We start from the raw sequence: 23,056 nt of genomic DNA, 5'->3' as shown, positions 1-23,056 counted from the left end.
CCGTGTATTTTGAACCATTGTGATACAATACATGTTTTAGGAAGTACCTTGTATTTGTTAACATTATGTTACAATGCGTATTTTTTATAATTGCCGTCTATTTCGTAACATTGTGTTACAATACATAATTTAGGAATTGACGTGTATTTTGAGCCATTGTGATACAATACATAGTTCAGGAAGTACCTCGTATTTCATAACATTATGTTATAATGCATAGTTTAGGATTTACATTTTAGGTCATAACCGTATCTTATATTCAAACTCAGTAAGGCGTCAAGAGACGGTGCCGGACAAAGGATAATGCAATAACACATCTGAAGTAGAAAGCTACCTTAGGGGCAAATAATCATTACTCTTTTTTTTCACCTGTGAAGTTTTATCTAGGTGAAATCTTACGGGGGTGAGCTTGAGGTAGGAAAGGCTGAATTTAAAGCTACCCTTCGATAAAGCTCTGTATTTGTATTTAAAGGACATACTGGCACGGGTTGGAGCATAGTTTTCTATTCAGAAAGAAAACACAACGCTGACATGTGGGAATGGCTAGCTTATGATAATATTTATCCCTAGACAAAATATTTTGTTTTCCCAATGGGTAAAGATAGCCGTGAGGAAAATTGGCTCTCTGACACCAGTCAACAAAGTATGTCACTAATGAGACACATTCTCATGAGGATGTCATCAATGGTACTAAATCTGAAAAAAGGAACTATTTTTTCTGAGAAAATAAATGCCAGGCCACACCCACGTTGCATGGATGAAGCAGCACTGAAAGCCCACGTACGTTTGCCTAAAAATAATTCAAATGAACATTTCGAGCACAGGTTTAAGACAAGTTAGATCTCGATAAGTTAATGAAAAAAAGGAGAAAAGAAAACAAGATGTCTTGCTAGTTGTTTATGTCAGGAAAATATTATAGGTGCACAAGTTTCTAGTCACACTGGGATATGTGCTATATCTTGATAAGGCTTTTATATCATAATATACGAGCCCCGGTATTGAAGTTTTACCTTATATGTTGTAATTGCTGGGTAGATTTAAATAGTTTACCTATGGGATGTGTACATATTCTCAAAAATAAACAATTGCTTTTAAATCAATACCAAGAATGCACAAATCTAACTATTTCATCCTCGACGTTTCTCAATTTTCCTTCTCCTCCTTCTCTTCGACTTTATCTAGACTCCTTTCTTCTTCCACTTTCTCTAGACTCCTTTCTTCTTCCACTTTCTCTAGACTCCTTTCTTCTTCCACTTTCTCTAGACTCCTTTCTTCTTCCACTTTCTCTAGACTTCTTTCTTCTTCCACTTTTTCTAGACTCCTTTCTTCTTCCACTTTCTCTAGACTCCTTTCTTCTTCCACTTTCTCTAGACTCCTTTCTTCTTCCACTTTCTCTAGACTTCTTTCTTTTTCCACTTTCTCTAGACTCCTTTCTTCTTCCACTTTCTTTAGACTCCTTTCTTCTTCCGCTTTCTCTAGACTCCTTTTCCTCTTTTTCAACTTCTCTACCACGCCAACTCTTCTGTCACCTTCAACTGTCTCAGCTACAGCGTCAATCCCGTATCCAACTCTTGAAGAATCGAGACCCAATGGAACCTGAAGTTCTGTGTCCCCTAAAAAGCTTCCTTTTCAAAGCTTTGTCTTTCCTTAGAATCTACCTCTAAGTTTTGTCGCCAAATTACGAGTGGCTAGTAGTGAAGGGGGCCACCATAGGGACAATGGGAATTAGCATTACAGACCCCCCCCCGGGCCAGTATAGGGACTATGTAAATTTAACATGGTAAAAATTGCTGGGCCACTATAGGGACAATGGAATTTAACATGGGAATAGATTTTGGGCTTGTTTAGGGACAAGGAGAATTTAACATGGGAGAAAAAAACTACTTTAGAGACAAGGGAAATTAACATGGGAAATAGATTTTGGGCTTGTTTAGGGACAAGGGGAATTTAACATGGGAGAAAAAAACTACTTTAGGGACAAGGGAAATTTAACATGGGATTTTTTTTAAAAAAAAATTTTTAAAAAAAGGTGTAGGCAATGGAAAGTCAAACTCTTTTCGAGACCTATGAGTGGCCCTGAAAAGGGCCTTTGGGTTTCTTCTGCTTCTAATTTCTTCTATTTCTCCACCAACTTCTTATTTTCTGTCCTACACTCTTTCTCTTCTTTGCTTTCTTTTCTTCCTTTTTTTCTCTCTTCTTTCTTCTTCTCCTCCTCTTCTTTCTTCCTGTTCTCATTTTCTTCTTCTTTTTCAATTTTTTCATTCCATGCTCTTATCCTTATCATTTCCTCTTCATCCTCCTTCTCCTCCTTTATTTCTTTCATCACAGCACTTATCATTTCCTTTACTTTTCTTAAGTTGTTACGCTCCATCTTCACTCGATGGGGGCTATAAGAATAGTGATCCTCGTTTAACCTCACTAACATTTGCTCCATCATACCCAAATTGTCCAGGACGTCTTGCAATGTTTTCATTTTATCAAGCTGGTTCGAAGCCATCTTCTTTTTTATTCTTTGTAGAATGGTTTGAACGACGAATACTGTGGGTTCTTAAAGTGAAAGCGCGGACGTGATGGAAAACATCCCCCTAAAACATAAAATTGATATTACCTAGATCATAACATCCCCTACTTTTCTCATTTCATATGATCTACTATCCACATACGTGAAGCATCAATAAACAAACCCCTAATCTACTATTTACACACGCAAAGCATTAAAATGAAACCCAAATCTACTATCCATACAAACCTACGTCAGCGCTTACAAACACAAACACAAACACTATACAAAAAAGAGTCAGTGTTTATATTCACACTACTCTACCTACACACATTGGCAAATCGATTGTTATTTCTTTTCTAAAGGTTTTGGTAGCCCTGAAAAGGGCTGTTTGTTTTTTTTTGAACTCCATGACACCTGGTTAATGATGGCACCTTCCAGGCCTGGCACCACACACACATCTTCTTCCCCAGTCTCTTTTCACTTTTTTGGGGGGAAGAGCAGAGGCGGGAAAAGTGGCTTCAGAATCCCAATTTTCTGTCTCTGGGATTCTGAAATTTCCTCTCTCCTCTTCTTTGTTTCTTCTCTCCTCCTCTTCTTTGTTTCTTCTCTCCTCCTCTTTCATCCTTCCCTCTTCTACTAGGGCCTCTGCAGCCAGCTCATTCACTATACGCCTGGCATATTCCAGGTGTACATGAAGTTCAAGCAGTTTTGCTAGTCTGGTGTTCATTCTCTTGATCAATCAACAAGGGTAGCTAGACTGCCGAACGAGTTTCAATTTATACTAAAAGCGCGGACGTGATGGAAAACATCCCCCAAAACATAAAATTGATATTACCTAGATCATAACCTATCAAACGCGCGCACCTAAAGGAAACACTCACTCACTTTTTTATACTGTCCATCACTATTCTAAAAAGTTTCATTAATCACTTCAATATACTATTCACATACGCAAAGCAATCCAATCAGACCCCAAATCTACTCTCCTCACACCTCAAACAGCCAAATACATGATCTTAATCTACTATCCACACACACGTACGTGAGCACTTACAAACACACAATCATAAACACAAACACATACACTCACACTATAAAAAAGAGTCAGTGTTTATATTCACACTACTCAACATACACACATTGGCAAATCGATTGTTATTTCTTTTCTAGAGTATTGGGTAGCCCTGAAAAGGGCTGTCTTTTTGTTTGCTATGGCAATCTTTTAGTTTCTAAGAATGCGACGTCCTCTGAGGATAGATTTTCTGACGATAGGTCTGCTTCTTCGGAAAGAGAAGAAGAACTCTTTGGTGTCGATACGACAATTGACAAAGCCTCTGTCAGGTTCAGGTTGTTGTTGCTGCTGCTGCTGCTGCTGTTGTTGCTATTGCTGCTGTCTCTGAAGTCTGTACTTCTCTGTCCATTCTTCTTTCTCCCTGTTCACTTCTTCTCTGAAGAGCTCTTCTATCAGGTCTTCAGTGACTTTTAACATTCTCACATTCTCTATCTCTTCTGGCTTCGGTATCAGACTGTGTCTGACCCTATGCAAATTCACGTAGGCTTCATTTAGCTTAGCTAGTTTGGAGCACATCTTCGTAGGAGAATGAGTCGACAACGGATGGTTAGACTGTAAACTACCCCGGCTTTAAAGTCAAAGCGTGGACGCGAAGGAAAACATCCCTCTACGGTTTTTGAGCCGGAACGTTCAATGAGTGTCATGAGAGAGATAGAGAAAAGTCAAAGAGCATGAATCAAAATTCTTATAGCCAAACAAACCACAAATGCATTTTTTTTTCAAAACACAACATTTTTTATTCAAAATCACTTAACACTAACCAACAACAACTCTAACATTTTTTGACAATAATCCAACAATATAACATCAAACATTTTTTTCAAATGGCAAACATTTTTTTTCAATTAACACTCTACCTTAAACGGGGCTGACAACGTTGTGAATGAAATTGTGATTTCCACTGTTGGAAATCATTAGGCCATTGATGGACACTACGTTTCCTAGCTTGAGACAAAAGATAAGCATAATGGTCACAAAACCATTGATCTACTTTCACATCGTTTATAGAAGAAGAACGAGGATCAAAATGAGTCACTAAATGTTCTAAGGAATAGCCCAGGCTACGATGATGCAGAAAATACACACAATATTGTCCACACACCAAGGAATCTGTGCCTTGTAATTTCACATTATTGAATCGGGTGATCTGAGCATTTCTTCTCATAAAGTCGATGATATCGTCTTCCAAAGGAGGCAATCCGTACGAATCGAAATATTCCACACATCCTTCTTGAGGAAAGTAAACGGCTACCCAGTGGGTTCCTGGGAGATGACTGTCGTCCGTGTTGATCACATAAGCTAGATGGTCTTGAGGTTTGCGATGAGGGAATTCATCTTTAGCACAGACGACAGGATTCCAAGAAGCCGTATACGAACTGTGGTTCAAAAGGTAATAAAGTTCCCAGGTATCCATTTTTTGTCTGTTTTTTTTTCTTCTTTACAGGTAATAATAAGTCATCAATTCGATCCTGACTTTTTGCTTGAAAATGTCTGACAAATAACCGTTTCTTCGTTTCGTCTCCTCACTTTGATTCAGGAGAGCTTCGATACGATTGATCTCTTGAGTGGTTAATGGTGGACAAGAATGTTCACGCAAGTCTTTATACCACTGGTGCAACACGACTTCGTCCGAGATGAAACTCCAAGCTTCGTCCAGATACTCGTCCAATTTTTCTTCTTGTCTCAGCATCAGGCATTTATCGTGTTGAATTTGACTGGGATGATCGTTTTGACATCCATAGCAATCTTTCTTGATCAATTCCGTCATTTTTTCGACCAAGTGTTTGGCAAAACAGGAGACTAAATGGGCTTCTTGTTCTGGCCATCTCGACTTCATCATGACAACTTCTTCGTCTTTGTCTTGGGATTCTCCTTCCACGGTCTCCTCACATTCCATGTCCAAAGTTTCTCCACTAGGTAAAGAGGGATAACAGTCTTCCATTGCTTCTAATAGTCTAGAATGACTTCTCTCAAACTGTTGATTTCTATCGTATTATCGAATTCTGCATACAGGATGACGTTCACTGTCTCTTTCACTTCTTCTGCAAACTGAAGTTCCACGCCAATCTGGCCGGATTTTATAGGGTGGAAATGTCCCTCGTCACTGCCTTGGTCTGAAGTGAAATCGAAAGCCCACAAAGCATAGCCCCCTGCGTAATCGTCGTACGTAATGCTGTGACTGGTGTTGGTCCCTAACTGGCCGGTGGCTTCGTACAGGGACAAGTACGATCTCAAGTAATTCATCTTCGTGTCACTAAAGTCAGGTTCGAAAAGTCTGGTACACAAGGTCTTGCCATTGCGACTGACTTCGATTTTCTTCACCTTAAAGTGTTTAAACTTAAAAGGATTTTTAGTGAAGGCTCCGTTGAAGGCTGAATTCTTGACCATACCAATGATTAAACGTTTGGGTAACTGTCCTTGAAACAGATGATCTTCGAATGGAATATTTTGTCCCAAATCTCCTTTTATAGCAATGTTGACCGTGTTCAAATACGACTTGCTGACAGGCAAATAGTGAGGATGTACAAATTCGCGGTGGACGTGATAAGTGTTTCCACCTTCCTCGTCAGTGACTGTGGCAGAATCCACTTTGAAAGGAATGACACGCAGTAACGGCACGGAGGTGTGTCCCACCACGTTGTACTCCACCACATCGGAGTACACAAACATCAAATGCAGTCCCTGATTCAGTTCTACCGGGAAACGAAAATACCTTGCAAAATGCCCGTTGTTGTCAATGTCTGCTTTCTCAATTTTTTTGGAGTGCTTATCCGTGACCAAATTGAGGTCTCCACCCAAAATGTCATACAATTCAGGGCAAAATTTAATACGTATACTTTTTTCCTCACTTTCAAATTTGATGAGTAGACGGTGAGACAGTTTGTGGTACTCAATGGTGTCACGTTGTTTTAGTCCGGTCAGAACTTTGTCAAATGTTGCATAGAATTTGTCAGCGATGGCCTCCACCAGATGTTGACCACTAAAATAATGGCCTGAGTTAATTTTAAAGTGATAAACGTAAAAAGGAGGAGAAGTGTCACTGCTGCTGCAAGGTATTGGGGTCTTGGGAAGTGATTTATGTTGAGAAGTGGTCGTCATGGTTTGCTGCACTGTTGGGTCCAGAATTTCGACGTCAAAAGTGTTTTGAGTTTCATTGATGTTTTTGATTTGTGTTGGGTAAATCATTTCTACCAAAGCCACTTCCCAACGGGCTTCGTGATCTAATGGGATGGCCTGAGGTAATTTGGCCGTGTAACAGCACAACGTGTTGTGGGGAAACACCTCCATGGAACTGTCACTGGGTAAGGTTAAGTAAAATTGGTTTTGGTGACTCATAATTCCAGAGTTCTGTGGCTGAGGGGTTACTGGACGTCAGAGGCGTGTCTCCGCCCAAAATGGGGTTCTGGTTGTGGTTGTTGTTGGAGTGGTGACTGGCACTGGCACTGGACACAAGGTTTCCGTGGTTCCCGTTCGAAGAGAATTTCAGGGAGGGATTGGGAAGCAGGTAACCGATGCAACTGCTCAATAAAATGGTCCACAATTGTTTGTCTCCTTGTTGCAAACTCAAATTGGCAATGGCTGCCCCGATGACACAATACACCACAAAGATTTGGCAGAAAAAGACGATTTGCGTTTTAGGCACACGTTCTCCACACCACACCCACAAGGGTTGTTTTTGTAAATCTTGCACAGAAGAATTGGGTGAAGGAGTGGTCGACGTAGCTGCGTCTGTGTGAAAGGGCATGATGGTCACTTCTTTTTATAGTCGATGACTTGCGAAGCGTCGATCCAAGAATCAAAACTGGGTGGATATCCTTTCCAACGTACTTTGACTTCTTTGACACGTCGTTTGCCCACTTTACGGGTTCTGCGTTCGAGAATGCTTTCGATGTCGTACACGTCGTCTTCTTTTTTGGTGACACGTTGTAACTCGGGCAAGTAAAACGTTCCTTTGAGCACTTCTCCGTTCATGTCTTCCAATTTATAGACGGCAGGATGACGGCCATGCACTCGTCCAGTGACACGAAACAATTCGGTCGTCCAGTTAGGTAAGTAACCTTTGTCGAAAGTGCGTTTGGTTTTGCCAATGCGCACCCAATCTCCTACGGTCAACTCTCCACTTTTCTTGGGGACAGCCCTCGTCGGGGGCGTACCAAACAGGCGCTCAAACACCAACACTTCGTTGTCGGGAGTCACTTCTTGCGGGGCACGTCCAATGCTTCGATGGTAAGATTGGTTGTACGCTTGCACCAGGTGCGGTAAGATGTCGATGTACTTCAGAGTGTGGTGATGCGTAAAATATTTCCACATGCGTTCTTTCAAAGTGCGTTGAAAACGTTCCACGATGCTGGCTTTGGTTTCGGGATTCTCGGTGGTAAAAAAATGAATGTCACGTTTCTTTAATTCTTTTTGGAAAGCTTGGTCCAGAAATTCGGTACCTTTGTCCGTTTGCCATCGAAGAGGGTGACGACCGCTTTGTTTCAACACCCGTTGCAGGGCTCGCACTAACTCGCTGCTCGATTTGGAAATCAAGGGCACGACCCAGGCAAATTTGGAAAAGACGTCGATGACACAAAACAAATATTTGTAGCCACGATTGCAGCTGGCCAAATGAGAGACATCGGCTAAGTCGGCTTGCCATTGATGATCGATGCCTTCCACTCGGGTGCGACTTCTGGAAAACTTGCGTCGAATGGGTTTGTGTAAAGTGTAGGTAGCTTGTTCTTGTAACCATCGTTGCACTTGAGGTAAACTGAGACTTTTCAGTCGCGTTTTGGCAGCACGATACAATTTTTGAACTCCTGCGTAACCTGCAGGATGGGAGGGATCGTAGTAAATGCTGGCTAAGACTTTTTCCATTTTTTTGTGTTTGTTTGTGTGTTAATAGGTCACCCACTCTTCGGTGATGCTTCTTTGGGTGGGTCGAAAGGGTGGTTTAGAAACGGATTTACGTGTCCGATGGGCTACGGGAGTAGAAGTCGAAGGTAGTGGTGTTGGAGGTGGCAATCAAATGGCTTTGGTCTTCTTTTCTTTTTCACTTCTGGTTTCCCTTCTTTCTTTTTCACTTCTGTCGAAGGAGGAGTGGACATCATCTTTTTAACCCAAGCTTTCATTTCTTCTCGTTGTTGTATGGGGATGCAAGGATGCTGCAATCTTACTCGAAATGGGAGCTGCTGACGGTGTTTGAAACACTTCTCGCATCTCTTCTTCCTCAGGTCTTCGTGGGGTAGCATCTCTGGTGACCGGTGGGGATGGCAATAGTGGTGGTGGTGGTGGTGGTAGTGATGATGGTGCTGGAGTTTTCATCAAGGTCTTAAATTCTTTCAGAGTGGGTAGAGCTGTTTCGTCTAAAGCTTTCTGGTGAGAGAGTTGCAGTCGTTGCAAAGGTTGACCGTACTTTTGCGATTTTTCTGTTTCGGACAAATCTTGGCGATCCATCAAGGACTGCAATTCGTGTTGTAACTGGGACATCTCGCTCAAAGTGGGATTGGGAGGTAAATGCGGGGTGCGTTGTTCTTGCCAACGATGGTATTCTATCCATCGTTTGTAAGGCACTAAAGCTAGTTTTCGTCCTTCCATGGGGTTGTCAGGGGTCGATTCTGAGATCTTGGGGCTTCCGAAGGCCTTTTTATCTTGCTCCCACCAGTCCTCCCAACATGGTTCCTAAGACTCCTTTCAGTAAGGGGCCTAACAAGAGGGGTAAAATGCCTCCACGTTGGACCAACATCTTCTTCTTTTGACGAATGGGAATTTTCTTTTGAACTATTTGGCGAAGAACGTCACGATGTTTGCCTAAGCATTGTTTCTGGTGTTTGGACAAAGGGATCGTGCCTTTCAAGAGTTCAAACAACATTCCCACACGGTATCGATGACCTCTTTGGAGGCTGATTGAATGAGTTTTTTTCGTAGAGGTGGAGAAGCTTTGGACAGGACAGATAACATGTCCCCATGTTTGACTAAACGAGGAGGCAGTCCTTTTCTTTTCTTTCCTTGGGGTTGTTTAGAAGAGGGATGTCTTCTGGAGGGTGACATCTTCAGGAGCACCAAAACACTGATACCTCCGACTTGGTCACAGGCCTTATTTATACTGGAACGCGTCGCCACTGATTGTCTTTACGTCGTATCAACTTCAGGACAGGCATGACACGTCGTGCAGGGGTACGCAACGGACTAAATCGAGCCAGTTCTTGCTTGGACAAATCCAGTAAACTTTGTAACATGCCCGATCTTTCTTCGACTTTGATTTTGGGAGAAGGTACTTTGTGAGCAGCAGCCACTGTCACTAAATTGGAGGGTCCTGCCACTGGGGAAGTTCTTGGGGTCATCAACGGAGAAGTTCTTGGTGTGATCAACGTCTCCAAGTACTCTTCAGTTCTTGGTGTCATCAACGGAGAAGTGGATGAACGTGAGGCTGCCGGAGACGCAGTCACCGCCGTGGCAGGTCGTGGTTTGCGAGTGTAAGGTTGCGTCCTGGCCGAAGTGCCTCTCTTGCGACTAGTTTTCTTCTGTGGGCTTTTCTTTTTCTGGGGACTTTTTCTCTGTTTCTTTTTTTGGGGGGCTTCTTTTCTTTTTCCGGGATGGTGTCTGGTAAGAGGAGGGTCCCGCCACTGGAGAAGTTCTCCTTGGGGACCTGGTCTTTTTCTTCTTCTTGGAGCTTCGTTTGACTTTTTTCTTGGGGAGAAGTTTGGGGGCATTAGGATCCCATCTTAAGAGAGAGCGAATGATGACCCCTCCTAGAGTACCGCTCCCTCCAGGTTTCAAAATGATTTGTTTTTCGGTTTGAGTGTCGATGCGGGGATCGGCCAGTTGGGTCAAAGCGACTTTGTTTCGATCAAAAAAGCGTTTGGTTTGATGAGGAATCTGAATGATTCCTTGGAATAATTGGCGTGCCGTCACCGTGAACGATCGTAAGACTTCTTTGAGACTAGCTTCTAAGACACGAGCTCGTATTTGTGGATTTTTTCTCGACTGATGCCATACAAGGCACGAATCAATTTGACGGGAAGATGCAACTGAAGGGACATCATGTTCAAAATGTGTGTGAGACAGACGAAAAGGGTCTGAGGTTTTTATAGATTTTTTTGTGGAGTGAAATTAAGTCGAGGACGGAGACGTGTACATGACAGGCTCTCCGTCTTGGCACCAGTGGTGAAACAAGTGGGTACGAAATCGCAAATCATCGGGGGGCGTAGGTTTCAAATCGACGAGTAAATAGGCGTGTGGAGTTTGAGTGGCATCGTCGTACGCCTGAGTCAGCCAAGGCGTTCCTAACTGTTTGGCTAAGACTTGCACTTGCGATTTATATCGAGGGCTTTTAAACAAGACCACGTAATGCGCATTGAGACCGATGGTGCGATGGGCTTTACCTTGTTGAAACAAATTTTGGGTGATGTAAATGACACTGGCATTACGGTGATGCCCTTTGCGCGTGAACCATAGTTTAATTTCTTCTTCGTCTTCTCCTAACATGTCATCAAAAATGACCAAATGGGTTTGACGGGAGTCAGAGACGATGCCGTCGTCTTCTTTAGGAATGCCTTCCACAAACACGATGGAATCCCCTTGACTTTCTCGCAAGAGGCTGTACGCCGATTGCCACTCTTTGTAACACCACACGATGCGTTGAGGTGGACGATCGATCAAATGATGTTTATGTTCGATCAAACGTTTGACGAATTCGGTTTTGCCTGAACCGCTAGGTCCGGCAATGAGCATGTTAAAGGGATGGCGAAGATACAAAGCCTCCCAACTGGCATGATCTAAGTGTTCGTCGATGACTTTGACAGTGGAGGAAGAGGGAGCAGAGACAGCAGAAGTAGCCATAGTGTCAGGAATGTCACTTGTGACACGAAAACAAACAAGCCGAGAGTTTATATACTTTTTTCAGAACACGTTTATTGAATGTTTTAAACATGAATACGAATGACAAAAATACATAAAAGCCAAAGGCTTAAGTATAACGATAAAAGGCACATGCAAATCATTAACGTGGAATAAAAACAAGTGTCTGTACAACATGTTTTGGGTAAAGTTCTGACCCGTTCTATAGGGGGTAAGGTCACACAAGTGTCCTCCCGAAAGGGTCTTTCAGGCCTGTCCACGACAGTCCTGTCCTGGGTGACGGGTTCTTCTGGCACCGTCACTAACACTGGTTGCAAAGTAACTTTTTTCCTTGAACAACTCTCGTGCATACTGGGCCACTTCTTGGGTCCAAGCGTCAAAATCCCATTTTTTCCAGGCACGGACATCTGTCCAATGGGGGTGTAAGTCACAAGCTACACACACATCTTCATACACGTCTTGGGTAGCCAAAAGTTGACGAATCTTCTTTTTCCCGTAGAGGTCGAGAAGTATCCAGATGAAATCGTAAGGCTTTGAGCAAAAGGAGGCTCTTGTGAACATTTAAAGGCACCACTTTCATGTTGAATGGGTGGTAAGTACTGTTTATAAAGAGTCCACAAGGAATCGGCTGGTAAACGAAATCCCAGAAAACAAGTCACTAAGACACACACCACTTGTCGACCCAAATTGAATGGATACAGTTCTTGTAATAATCGATGGTAATGATCCACGGTTTGAATATGGTCATTGAGTTCCTTCCGCGGAATCTGTTCAATTACATGCGATAAAAGTCGTGGCATGACTGCCTGTTTTTATAGTCTCTCTGTTTCGGAAAAATACACGACATGTACTTTCTAGCCAGAGATCTTCGTTCTCCAGTGGGGGATTTAAATGTTGCATACTGTAACCGAAACGTCAGAGTTCGTTTAGAAGTTACCTCTTCCGCTAAGTAGATTCCACGTAAAATATGTCGGTAATCCTTTACCTTGTCTTCCTCAATGCGTTGCACTAAGTGAATCTCGAAGTAACCAAAATGATCAACACGTGGATCATCGGGGGCCTGGAAGTATTGAACAAGGTCTGGCCACTGAAACAATTTCTGACGAATCAGTTCTCTTGTACCATTCAGGTACCAGTGGTTAAAAATCTGGTGAAGTAACGGATGCAACTGTTCCTTACGTTTCACTTGTGTTTTGACCAGCTCTCGGTAAATGCGTTCTCTCAACTCCACAGGCAAAGCACGAATGTTCTCTTGTAAAGTATCCATGAATAGTTCAGTCCGTACAATTCACAATCTTCTCCTAGAGCAAAAGTAATCCACATAGTGATTAATTTCTGACCACTGCCATTCAGGGTAACGTCCAAGAATGTCACTGAACTCTTTTGATGTAAACGGTCTAGAGTAATACAATAGGACGAATGCACACTTGACCCAAATAAATCTAACACACTGGTTGACTTTTTTCACTTTCCTCTTGTGAATTTCTCTGCACAAAAGTTCTACAGTGACCCACTGAGATTTCACTCTGGCAAACCCCTGCCAAACTTCCTTGTAAATCTTCTCTTGTAGTTCTTTAGGTAATGATTCAATATCGTTTTTGAAATGAAGTTTAAATACTGGTCTCGGTGATGTCCAACATTTGACTCCTAGCCAAACTGGTTTCTTCTTCGTCAACGACATGGTAAGTTACTTTAATGTTTCGGTCCCACTAAGGGTAAGTAATGACAATTCGGTGACCATCGAGCATGTTCTACGTAGGCCGAATCTTACGGTTCCCAGTGGTGAAGTGACACACCGCAACTGAAGCACTTGACTTTATCTCCTTCGCCCAAGTAGAACAATCCGGCTCTGGCTAATTCTTCGGGGGTCGGTCCTTCCAGATACTTAGACCATTTTCCTTTGAACGATTGAAGACGATTTTCAAAGTCGCAGTATTCCGACAAACGCACAGGAAACGAATATTCGCCTTTCACAGGTTCGTTTCGATGAGGGTTCGGTGACATGGACAGGAGTTTGCTCAGAGCTGGATGACATCCGTAGGGGGGTAGACGTGAAGGTGAACATCCACCTTTAAAACGAAACCCAGTAAAATGTCCAAGAGGACGAACGGCATCGCTTTCGCATCCCTCAGGTTTGGCACGCGCAGCATCACTTTCCATGATAGGGGTAGTGAGAACAAAGTTCCCATGATGCTTTACGGCATCGCTAAGGTCACAACGTACAGCATCGTACCCATCGCAAGACTCACAATCGCATTCCACTTCCGAAGCCCCACACTTGAATTGTGCCTTTCTAAACTTGTTTTGTGTTTCTCTGAAAGTATTCATCTTGTTCGCTTGGTCTTGGTAGTCACAATGAACTATCGATCTTGACCATAGTCCCTTTTTAAACTAGTCGCAATGCAGTCTCAAGCTTGTACATCGTTCCTTTTTTATGTTTTTTATGTCTAGTTTTGGAAGGTACCGTCTCTAAGGTGCCGCCATCATTGTACCGTAGTGTCATGGGTGGAAAGGCCATAGAAAGGTAAGGACAGTGCGGAGACCATCGAGTATGTTCCAGAATAGCTGAATCTTTGTAGATACATAGATCCATTCGTAACTTCAGTCCGCAAGCGAAACACTGTACTTCGTATCCCAATCCTGACTCAGGTCCCAAGTAGACAAATCCTGTTCTAGCTAAAATATGCGAAGAAGGTAATCCTTTCCTATCCGTAGGCCATGCTTGAAACGTGTCCAATTGACGGGCACAATCACAATAGTCAGGCAAAACACCGGAAAATGGTAGGCTTTGAACTTGGAGTTCTCATCGGGTTTCTCACTCGATTCTTGCTGTGGCGAAGTCATCCTTCTGCTGGGTGGCTATCCGCTTACAATCAATGTTTTATACCAACATGTCCATACGGCAAAGTAAAGTGGTTGGGCAGTCGCACTCGCTTCTGGTACACGATTTGATAGACTTTTTCCAAGGGTCGACTGACGATGTGGTGAGTGGGTAAACGTACAATCTTGTTCGGTTGATAGGTGGTCACTTTAAAGTGTTCATCCTCTCCAGATTGCAAGGCTTCTTTCAATACCCCAAAGTTGACCACACGACTGGTACGATAATTCAGAGTCAGTCCTTTCACTTTGCGCTTCGTGTGCACTTCTCCTTGTTTGTCCCGGTATTCGTAGCCGTAATTGTTTGGACCGCCACTGACAAAACTTAGAATCTTGTCGTCAGGATGCTCGTCTGTCCAGGCTCCTAAACGGTCTCCTTCGATGTCAGGGTGCTGTTGACTTGGGTGATGGATGTAAATGCAACTGTCCGTGTCAAAGTACAGGACGCGTTCCCCTAACAGTTCTAAAGCTTCGTACAATTTTAAGCGAGCATGGGCTGTCACGTAAGCCGCAATGATGACATTTCCAAAAGGGTCGTCTTGTACAAAGTCCAGATCTTCTTCGTAATTGACCAAGATCAAATCCTCACGAACGACGTCCACGTGTTTTATGTATTTGGTTTTGTCGTGAATCATCTGGAAGTAGCGGGAAGTTTCTGTCAAATATTCCGTCTTGGGTAAACACGGGCGTTGTGCCATTTTACCCCACAAGCAATTTAACATCACTTTGGCAAACGATCACCTGCCTTCGTTTTTCTCGATGTGGTCTAAAGAGATGCCTTCTTGTTCATAGTATTTCTCTTTGAATTTTATTTGGTCTTCGGGAGTGTGACACCAGGACGGATAGCCGCTGGCTTCTTGCTTCAGTTTCAAAAAGGCATCCTCGTAGTCGGCTAAAATGCCTTTCTGACTGGGGTCACCCTTGTGGTATTGTTGTGTCTTGGGAAAGTGATAAATTTCGTACACTTCTAACAGTTGGTATCCCATGTCCAGAGCTTTGAACAATTCTAGGCTGACCCAGGTTCCCGTCAAAGCCCGTTCTTCCTAGGTGTGCTGACAAGGCTGATCTTGGTTGCACGTTTCGGCACAAGTATGGCACAAAGGAAACATCAGTTTGCCTTGGCAATGGTGAGGTAGCACGGGATGGTACAAGTTAGTGGGAGGCAAGACTTTGCACTTGATCAGACCTTCGTATTGTCGAATGTTTTTCAGGTCGATGTGTTCCGTCAACATTTGTGGGTGTCCTGCAGGAAAGCGACAATATTTGCACACGTAGGGATACAGCGAACACACGTCCAAGTATTTGATTTCTTCTCCTTTCTCTTCGTCGGCTTGGTACAGCAAACAGGTGGCATTGGTCCTTCCTCCGTACAAACTATCCCTCGGGTTCAGCGGGTCCATGAACTGGTAACTTTCCACGATGCGTTTAAACTCGGGATCGGTTTTCAAACGGTGATCGTACTCGTGTTCCCACATTTCCACCACTTGGTTTCCTTGCTGTTCTAACTTTAGGCGTCGCTGACAAGTGGCCTGGTACAAGTCTTCCATGGTTCGTTGTAAAAACTGATTTTTAGTGCCACGGTCAGGGTAACAGACGGGACATCCGTGAAATAAGCAACCGTTAAACTCGTACACGATCTTGGGCTTTTCTAAGTCCCAGCCATCGACCGAATGCGTTCCGATGGTCTTTTCGCCTCCTTTGTTGCGGGCATGCTGAATCCATTTGTCGCACAAGTAATATAACCAGCGTAGGTCTTTGACCGAGTATTGACGTTTGACATAGTTGGTAGTTTGAGGACTGATGACAGCCACGGTGTTTTCAGGCATGAATCTTTGCCGGTACACTAAGGAACACGCTTTGGCAATGGTGCAAGCTTCTTTCAAAGGATCGACCCCTCCGTGTTCCATGAACAGTTCTCGAAATTTTCCACAGCAACGTAGTAAAATGTCCACGTCGGAACAACAATACTTTAACATTTCTTCCTGAAAGTCGAAAGGGTCCAAGGCGTGAGCCTGGTACCAAGCGTAGAAAGCTTCTCGTTGTTCGGTACACATGTTGTCAGGGTCGTAATAGTGAGCCTCAGGCAAATGGGGCAGAACGACGTGTTGATTGGCTTCCGTATTGAAAAAGTGTGGAAAGTACCCTTTAGCCATTTCTGTCATTCCAAATGTTTTAGGCATTCGACTCAAAGGCATGGCCAAATAGCTCATCGAATCTTTAAACTGTACTTGTCCCACTTGAATGAAAATGATTTTGGCTCCGTTCAAATTGACTTTAGGACGCTCAGTGCCTTGTTCCGTATAGTATCTCAAAAGAAACTGTTCATCGTATCCGGAGAAATTATGAGCCATCACCGTGGCATGACGATGACAATCTCCGTAACGTTCGATGTCATCTTGGCTCCAAGTCTTGTCGATGGGGTCTAAGGCCCATTGGGCGAAATCGGCTAGCGTGTTCGGTACCCGAAAGATTTTTTCACGTCCTCCAGGAATCTTGCTGCAGTGAGGGCAATGACTGAAGATAGGTTCTTGAATGCACTTCTCGCACGCTCGATGAGCCACGCAGAAATTAGGAATGTGAATGCCGGTCTCTTGCATGCATTCGAAATCGAAAAAGATGAAATTGCCTTTCTTCTTGTGTCCATCCTCTTTCTCTGGTGGGGGTTGGTATTTTTGCAAGTAGCATTCGTGTTCAAAGTCCACGATGTGGTGACAAATGTGACGTTTTTTCTTTCCTGAACATACGTGTGCCTTGGCATTATTGGTACGTAGGCCTTGTCCACACGTGGGGCACAATCTCAGCAGTTGACAAGCACATTTCTGTTGTGAACCTTGCGTCTTCAAATGTTGTTGGTAACAGGTAGGACTGACAAACGTGCGCAGACAAGTTGAACAATGCACTGGTCCTTCGCTCAGACAGGGTGGAGAGGCCAAACATCCTGAGCATTTCAATCCGCAATGCTTGTGTTGCTCTCGATTATTATAACCATGGTCACATTTCGCACAGTAATATCTGTATCCCAGGAATCCGGTGATACTGGTAATGGTATCGAAATGGTCATCGTGATAATAGACATGAATGTATTTTCCATCCTTAAAGTCTTTCCCTGGAAACAACAGAGGCCCACGCACTTCTTGATGGTACACTTTCAAGGTGTAGCGTGGAGCTAGGTTATCTTGCAATTTTTGCATCTCAGGAATGCCACAGGGTGTGTCTTTGGACAGTCCGGCTTGTTGTAACAGGAGTTCTGCTTCATTTCGTTGTTTGGCTCGGTCCGATTTTCGAATATTCTCCCAGGCTCTTTTCCATTCTACCGTGTCGTTTTTGTTGGCATAGGTTCGTCCCACCACGATAGCCCTGACTAAACACATCTGGTCTTGAGGGTTGTAAATTTGGACGAGGCTACGCTTAACGCTGCGAAGCTCGTTCACCAATAACATCTTTTTGCGTCCAGTCCCTTGAGGAGGAGAGACGTGGGTCATGTCCAGTGTGGCTTTTCCATCGGTGATGTCAAACTGGTCATTGGATTGTTGTACGTGTTGAATTTTGTCCATGACTTTGGAAGCGGTCAATTCTGCAGGGGTGCTAAACTCGATCCAAACAGGGGATTTCAAACCGTCGTGTTGTATGGAGAGTCTCAAGCGATCGTCTTCTTTGGGTTGACATTGTCGCTTGAGTGTGGTGAGCAAAGAATCCCACACCCCGGTGATGAACCCTTCTGCTTTCTCTAACGGTACTTCAGCCTTGAAATCTTTAAACTTCACCGTGTATTTGTAAGCCGTGGTTCTAAATTTTCTAGAGGAGCGCTTTTCCGTCTCTCGAATGGAATAGTACTTTTCAGGGTTGACTAAGGGTGGTGAACTTTGTTTAGAGGGTTCGGATTCTGGTTCACTCATGTCCTCTTCAAAATTACTAGCATGAATTTGTGCCAAGACTTCAGCTCTGGTACGAGGCGATAGATCACGTTTCTGCCTCTTATTTCTTCTTCTTCTTTCTTCTCAAATGAATTGGATCGTTTCATCTTGAGTGCAAAACGTCAAATGACTAAAGTTTAAACACCATAGACTAATTTATAGTCATGGCAGACCAGCGTATATAAAAGGGTGTGTGTCTTGTCCTTTCACTATTCATTTCACTCTCAAACCGAGCACAACGATGGATAAGACTAGCCAAATCGAACGTTTCATCAGAGCTTTGCGAAGGGTCATTAGAAAATTCTCTTCAGACCAGTCGACGGACTACTCTCCTTCCTTTCGAGATAAAAGTCAAGATACTTGCTATATCTGTCAAAAGAAAGGGCATTGGTCTTCAGAGTGTCCAGACCGTCAAAAAAGAAAAACAGGGGCTAGAAAAGACAAACGTCAAGATACCTGTTATTATTGTCAAGGAAAAGGACATTGGTCTCCAGATTGCCCAAAAAAGAAACAAGAGGAGTCAGAAGAAAAGAGGGATTATTCCGAAGAAGAGAGGGATTCTTCAGAAGAAAGCAGCCAGGTAAAGAAAAGGAAACAGGAGAAGAAAAGAAGAAGCAAAGAAAGTGAAGAGGAAGAGGAGGAAAAGACTGTGACGGTGAAGAAATTTAAAAAACAGAGAGACTAAAAAATGAGACAGAAGGAGTGTAAGAACTTTTTTAAAGTGTTCTGTTGTGAATTGTGAATTGGATTGTAACTATTGATAAAATAATAAATTAATTATATAAGGTAAGTGTCTTTGAGTTTTGATTTTGAATAAGAAGCTACACTTACGCACTCATATATACGTACTATAGGGGTTAAATAGTTTTTTTTGTTGATTTTTGATTTATTGGCAATTGAAAGTCTATCTCTTTTCGAGAGACGTGGGTGGCCCTGAAAAGGGCCTTTGGTTTTTGGTGTAGGGGTGAGTTTAAGCAATCAACTTTAACTGCCTTAAGCCTTTGCCACGGCCAAGGCCTACTTCTGGACTGCGTACTGTTGATGATGATGATTTGGTTGAAATCACTAAGGGTGGTACGGTAGGCTTAGTCACAGGGTTGGAGTGTTTAGCTCGGGAAGGTCGTATTCTCTTCGGTCGTAATAAAGAAGTCTGATACATTTGTTTCAGACTTCTTAACTCCGCTAAAATGTCCAACAGTACCGTGACCGTTTGATTTTCACCCTCTTGTTTCTTTGCTGCTACTTCTTCTTCTTGTTGTTTTTTTCTTACCTCTTCTTCCTGCTGCTGTTGCTGTAGGAGAAAAGCTTGTTCCGCTTCCTTTTGTCGTTGTATAAATTTCTCCAATTCTTCTTTCTGTCTCTGTCTAAAATTCTCCAATTGCGGTAATGAAGGTGACGAAGGTTCCGGAACAAATTCTTGCGAGGTAAGAAAATCCACAAAATCCCAATTTACCTCTTCTGAAAGTAAGTCCGGGTTCCCTTGGGTGGTCTCCACTGCTGGTGCACCCCAATGGATCGTTTTCTGAGTTTCCGTCATGTTGAATCACTGTCGCATAGATTGACTGCACACAGGCGCTAGCGAATCTATATAGACCACGTGACGTCACAGACTGCTCTCTTCGGATTGGATGCGGGCTGACTGAATTTTGTAAAGCGTGTTTGGATTGGTCAACAAACTCAATCCGTTTCAATCCTACCTCTACCTATAAATAAGTGCAGTTCACTGCATTGATTCACCTGTTCTCGGTGCCTCAAGATGTGGACCGATGTGCAATCTTCTACGCTTGTGTCTTCAATGATGTTCCGGACGGACATACCCGTGTATGTCCGATCCAAGTGGACAGTTGTCCACAGGACAGACACCAGTCTGTGGATCGTAGGATCTACGTAGAAAGACAAGGATGCCTCAAAAGAGTCATGATTTACGGTCCTACAGTGAGACGCAGCCTAAGGACAAGAAGAAGACCAATGCGGTGCCCTTTATGTTAATGGATACATTAACATAAACCCAAAGGCCCTTTTCAGGGCCACTCATAGGTCTCGAAAAGAGATTCACTTTCCATTGCCTACCCCTTTTAAAAAAAATTTTTTTATAAAAAAATCCCATGTTAAATTCCCCTTGTCCCTAAAGTAGTTTTTTTCTCCCATGTTAAATTCCCCTTGTCCCTAAACAAGCCCAAAATCTATTTCCCATGTTAATTTCCCTTGTCCCTAAAGTAGTTTTTTCTCCCATGTTAAATTCCCCTTGTCCCTAAACAAGCCCAAAATCTATTCCCATGTTAAATTCCATTGACCCTATAGTGGCCCAGCAATTTTTACCATGTTAAATTTACATAGTCCCTATAGTGGCCCGGGGGGGGGGGGGGGCGGTCTGTAATGCTAATTCCCACTGTCCCTATGGTGGCCCCCTTCACTACTGTGGCTTCTTCTCGTAGTAACCCTATTGATCTGCAATCCCTGTAGGCGAGTGTCAAATTTTCTCTTATGAGTTCTGAAAATTATCATTCGGGTCTCAATTATAATCACACACCCATCTCCATTTCGATTGGATATCGATGTGAACCGATCCTATCAAAAGTAGCGGACAATGTCCATCCAGCTGTATGTCAACGTGGGGACGGTTAAGAATACGCCCTGTTCACCACGTGGACTTCTTTTTGATCTTTGGACTAACTTTTAACACCTACGTGTGATAGCTGCAAGAGTTCAAAACTAGCCCTCGGTAATCTTTAGATATCAAACACAAGGCCGCGGTAATATTTCCAAAACAGGTAGATTATAGCTTATACATGACTTCATAGCTGCAGCTTAGCAAACGTGGCAATGACCATATGACTAATTTGACTTTCGTAGACAGGTGTTCAATGCAGTTATATGATCTTATAATAGAATATGCTTTTTTGACAATCCAATGTTTTCTTGTACATATTTCTATTTCTGATGATATTTCGAATAGATGGTTTTAGCTCGATAATCTTTAGACTTTTTGTTTGATGTTTTATTCTCGATAATCTTTAGACTTTTTGTTTGATGTTTTATTTGTAATATTTCTATTCTTTTAATTAAGAAGGATTACATAAAATTTTGGAAGCTGTTTTTAAATGTCATTGAATTCTAATCCCTTGGGTCATTTGGAAAGTGTTCCAGAACTCTTTTTAATCTTTTTTTTTCTGGAAGAAATGTTTGTTTCGTCAATCAGTCTTATGAGCTTCATTATTGCTTAACATGGGATATTATGACACTCATCGCCCACCGTATGTTCTAAACTAAAGGAGTTTTCAGTATTTTAGCAGGTAACTAAAGGAGCATTGTGCATGAATAAATACTAGGCTCAGGTACGAGAAGCCATAATTACTTCGCACAAACACGCCAAACAAAAATTCAAGGTGACCGAGGTGTCAATCTCACCAGTTATATAGAAGTGTTTAAAAGAATTGTCAGTATCATATTATATAGTTCAGCTGATTGTGTAATAACAATACCATTATTTTTATATGCACTGGGACGCTCATTGATAAAAATTCGATTGAACTCCTTTGTGGTTAGATGTTACCATGTATATTATTAATTCTTGTGATGTATATATGTACCTAAATAATGTAAGCAATTAGCATATACTGTGTAGTAGTGTAAGTTGTGATATGCGGAGAAAAACACATCAAAGGAATACGTAAGGAAATAAATATTGAGAAGAGAAACACAATTTGACTAATATCAATATATACAAAAAGGAAATGAAAATGAAGAAATTAAATGTTATGTATAAATAGAAAAAACTAAAAACTAATATATATATATATATATATATATATATATATATATATATATATATATATATATATATATATATACATACATACATACATACATACATACATACATACATACATACATATATATATACTCTGCGCATCGGCTAATTCTACGCAAGATACGTCGTTTCTGTAAGCATTGGATCACGTGCTACTTTGGGTCAAAGATACATTTCGTATCAAGAAAGAACGATCATACTTTAATTAAGAAAAGTGATGTTCATAAAGTGTATAAAAATATCATACAATTCAACTCGAAATGCATATGAAAATATGATTTCTATATGTCAATCTGAAGACTCACTGCATGACCTTCTTAAACCTGAATCATACATATAAATATATTATATAAAAGATGGAAATGTATACCTTACAAAATTCTGCATCTGAATCCAAGTTTCCAATTTTGCAAAAAGTTGTCCCACACGTACAATATCGTCTGCTACCCAACGTGTGAACTTCCGCTAAAATGACATTCTCAAGAAATTCCACGTCGTATAGTCTGTTTCTAAATTCTTTAATAATTCTTCCTTATAAACAAGACTTCCTAAACACATTACATCCTATTCATTGTTGTTTCCCTTCCACATAATAGCTTATTTTTTATAAATGTTTGAACTTTACTAAAAAAATGTTCAAGATTGGTTTAGTTTGCTTAATATCTCTTGCCATTTATTGGCATTGTTACGTCAAATTTTGAAAAACTAGATATAAACCTTACCTAATTACTTGACTGAACAGCTGACAGAAACAATCCAAAGTAATCTATTTCATTTCTATAGACCGATGGATAAACATTACATTTTTTCAAAGCTGAGCGCAGAATAGGCGGACATATCGCGAGTCATGCAAAAGTACAGGGGTGGTATCCCGTGTGTCAAAAATTAATATTATTTTGAACAGAATATTTTGGTGACGACTGTCTCTTTTCAAATGGTAAGCATTGCAGTATTTTATTTTTGTCAATATATATTCTCATCTAGGTGAACAGGTGATCATCTTGCCTTCACTCCCTAACCTTTATTTCCTCGACAAT

This window comes from Sinohyriopsis cumingii, chromosome 9 (genome assembly GCF_028554795.1).
Source record: "Sinohyriopsis cumingii isolate HCF-2022 chromosome 9, ASM2855479v2, whole genome shotgun sequence".
In the NCBI taxonomy this organism is placed as follows: Eukaryota; Metazoa; Mollusca; class Bivalvia; order Unionida; family Unionidae; genus Sinohyriopsis; species Sinohyriopsis cumingii.
The sequence above is the reverse complement of the archived record's forward strand: the minus strand, read 5'-3'. Positions refer to the sequence as shown.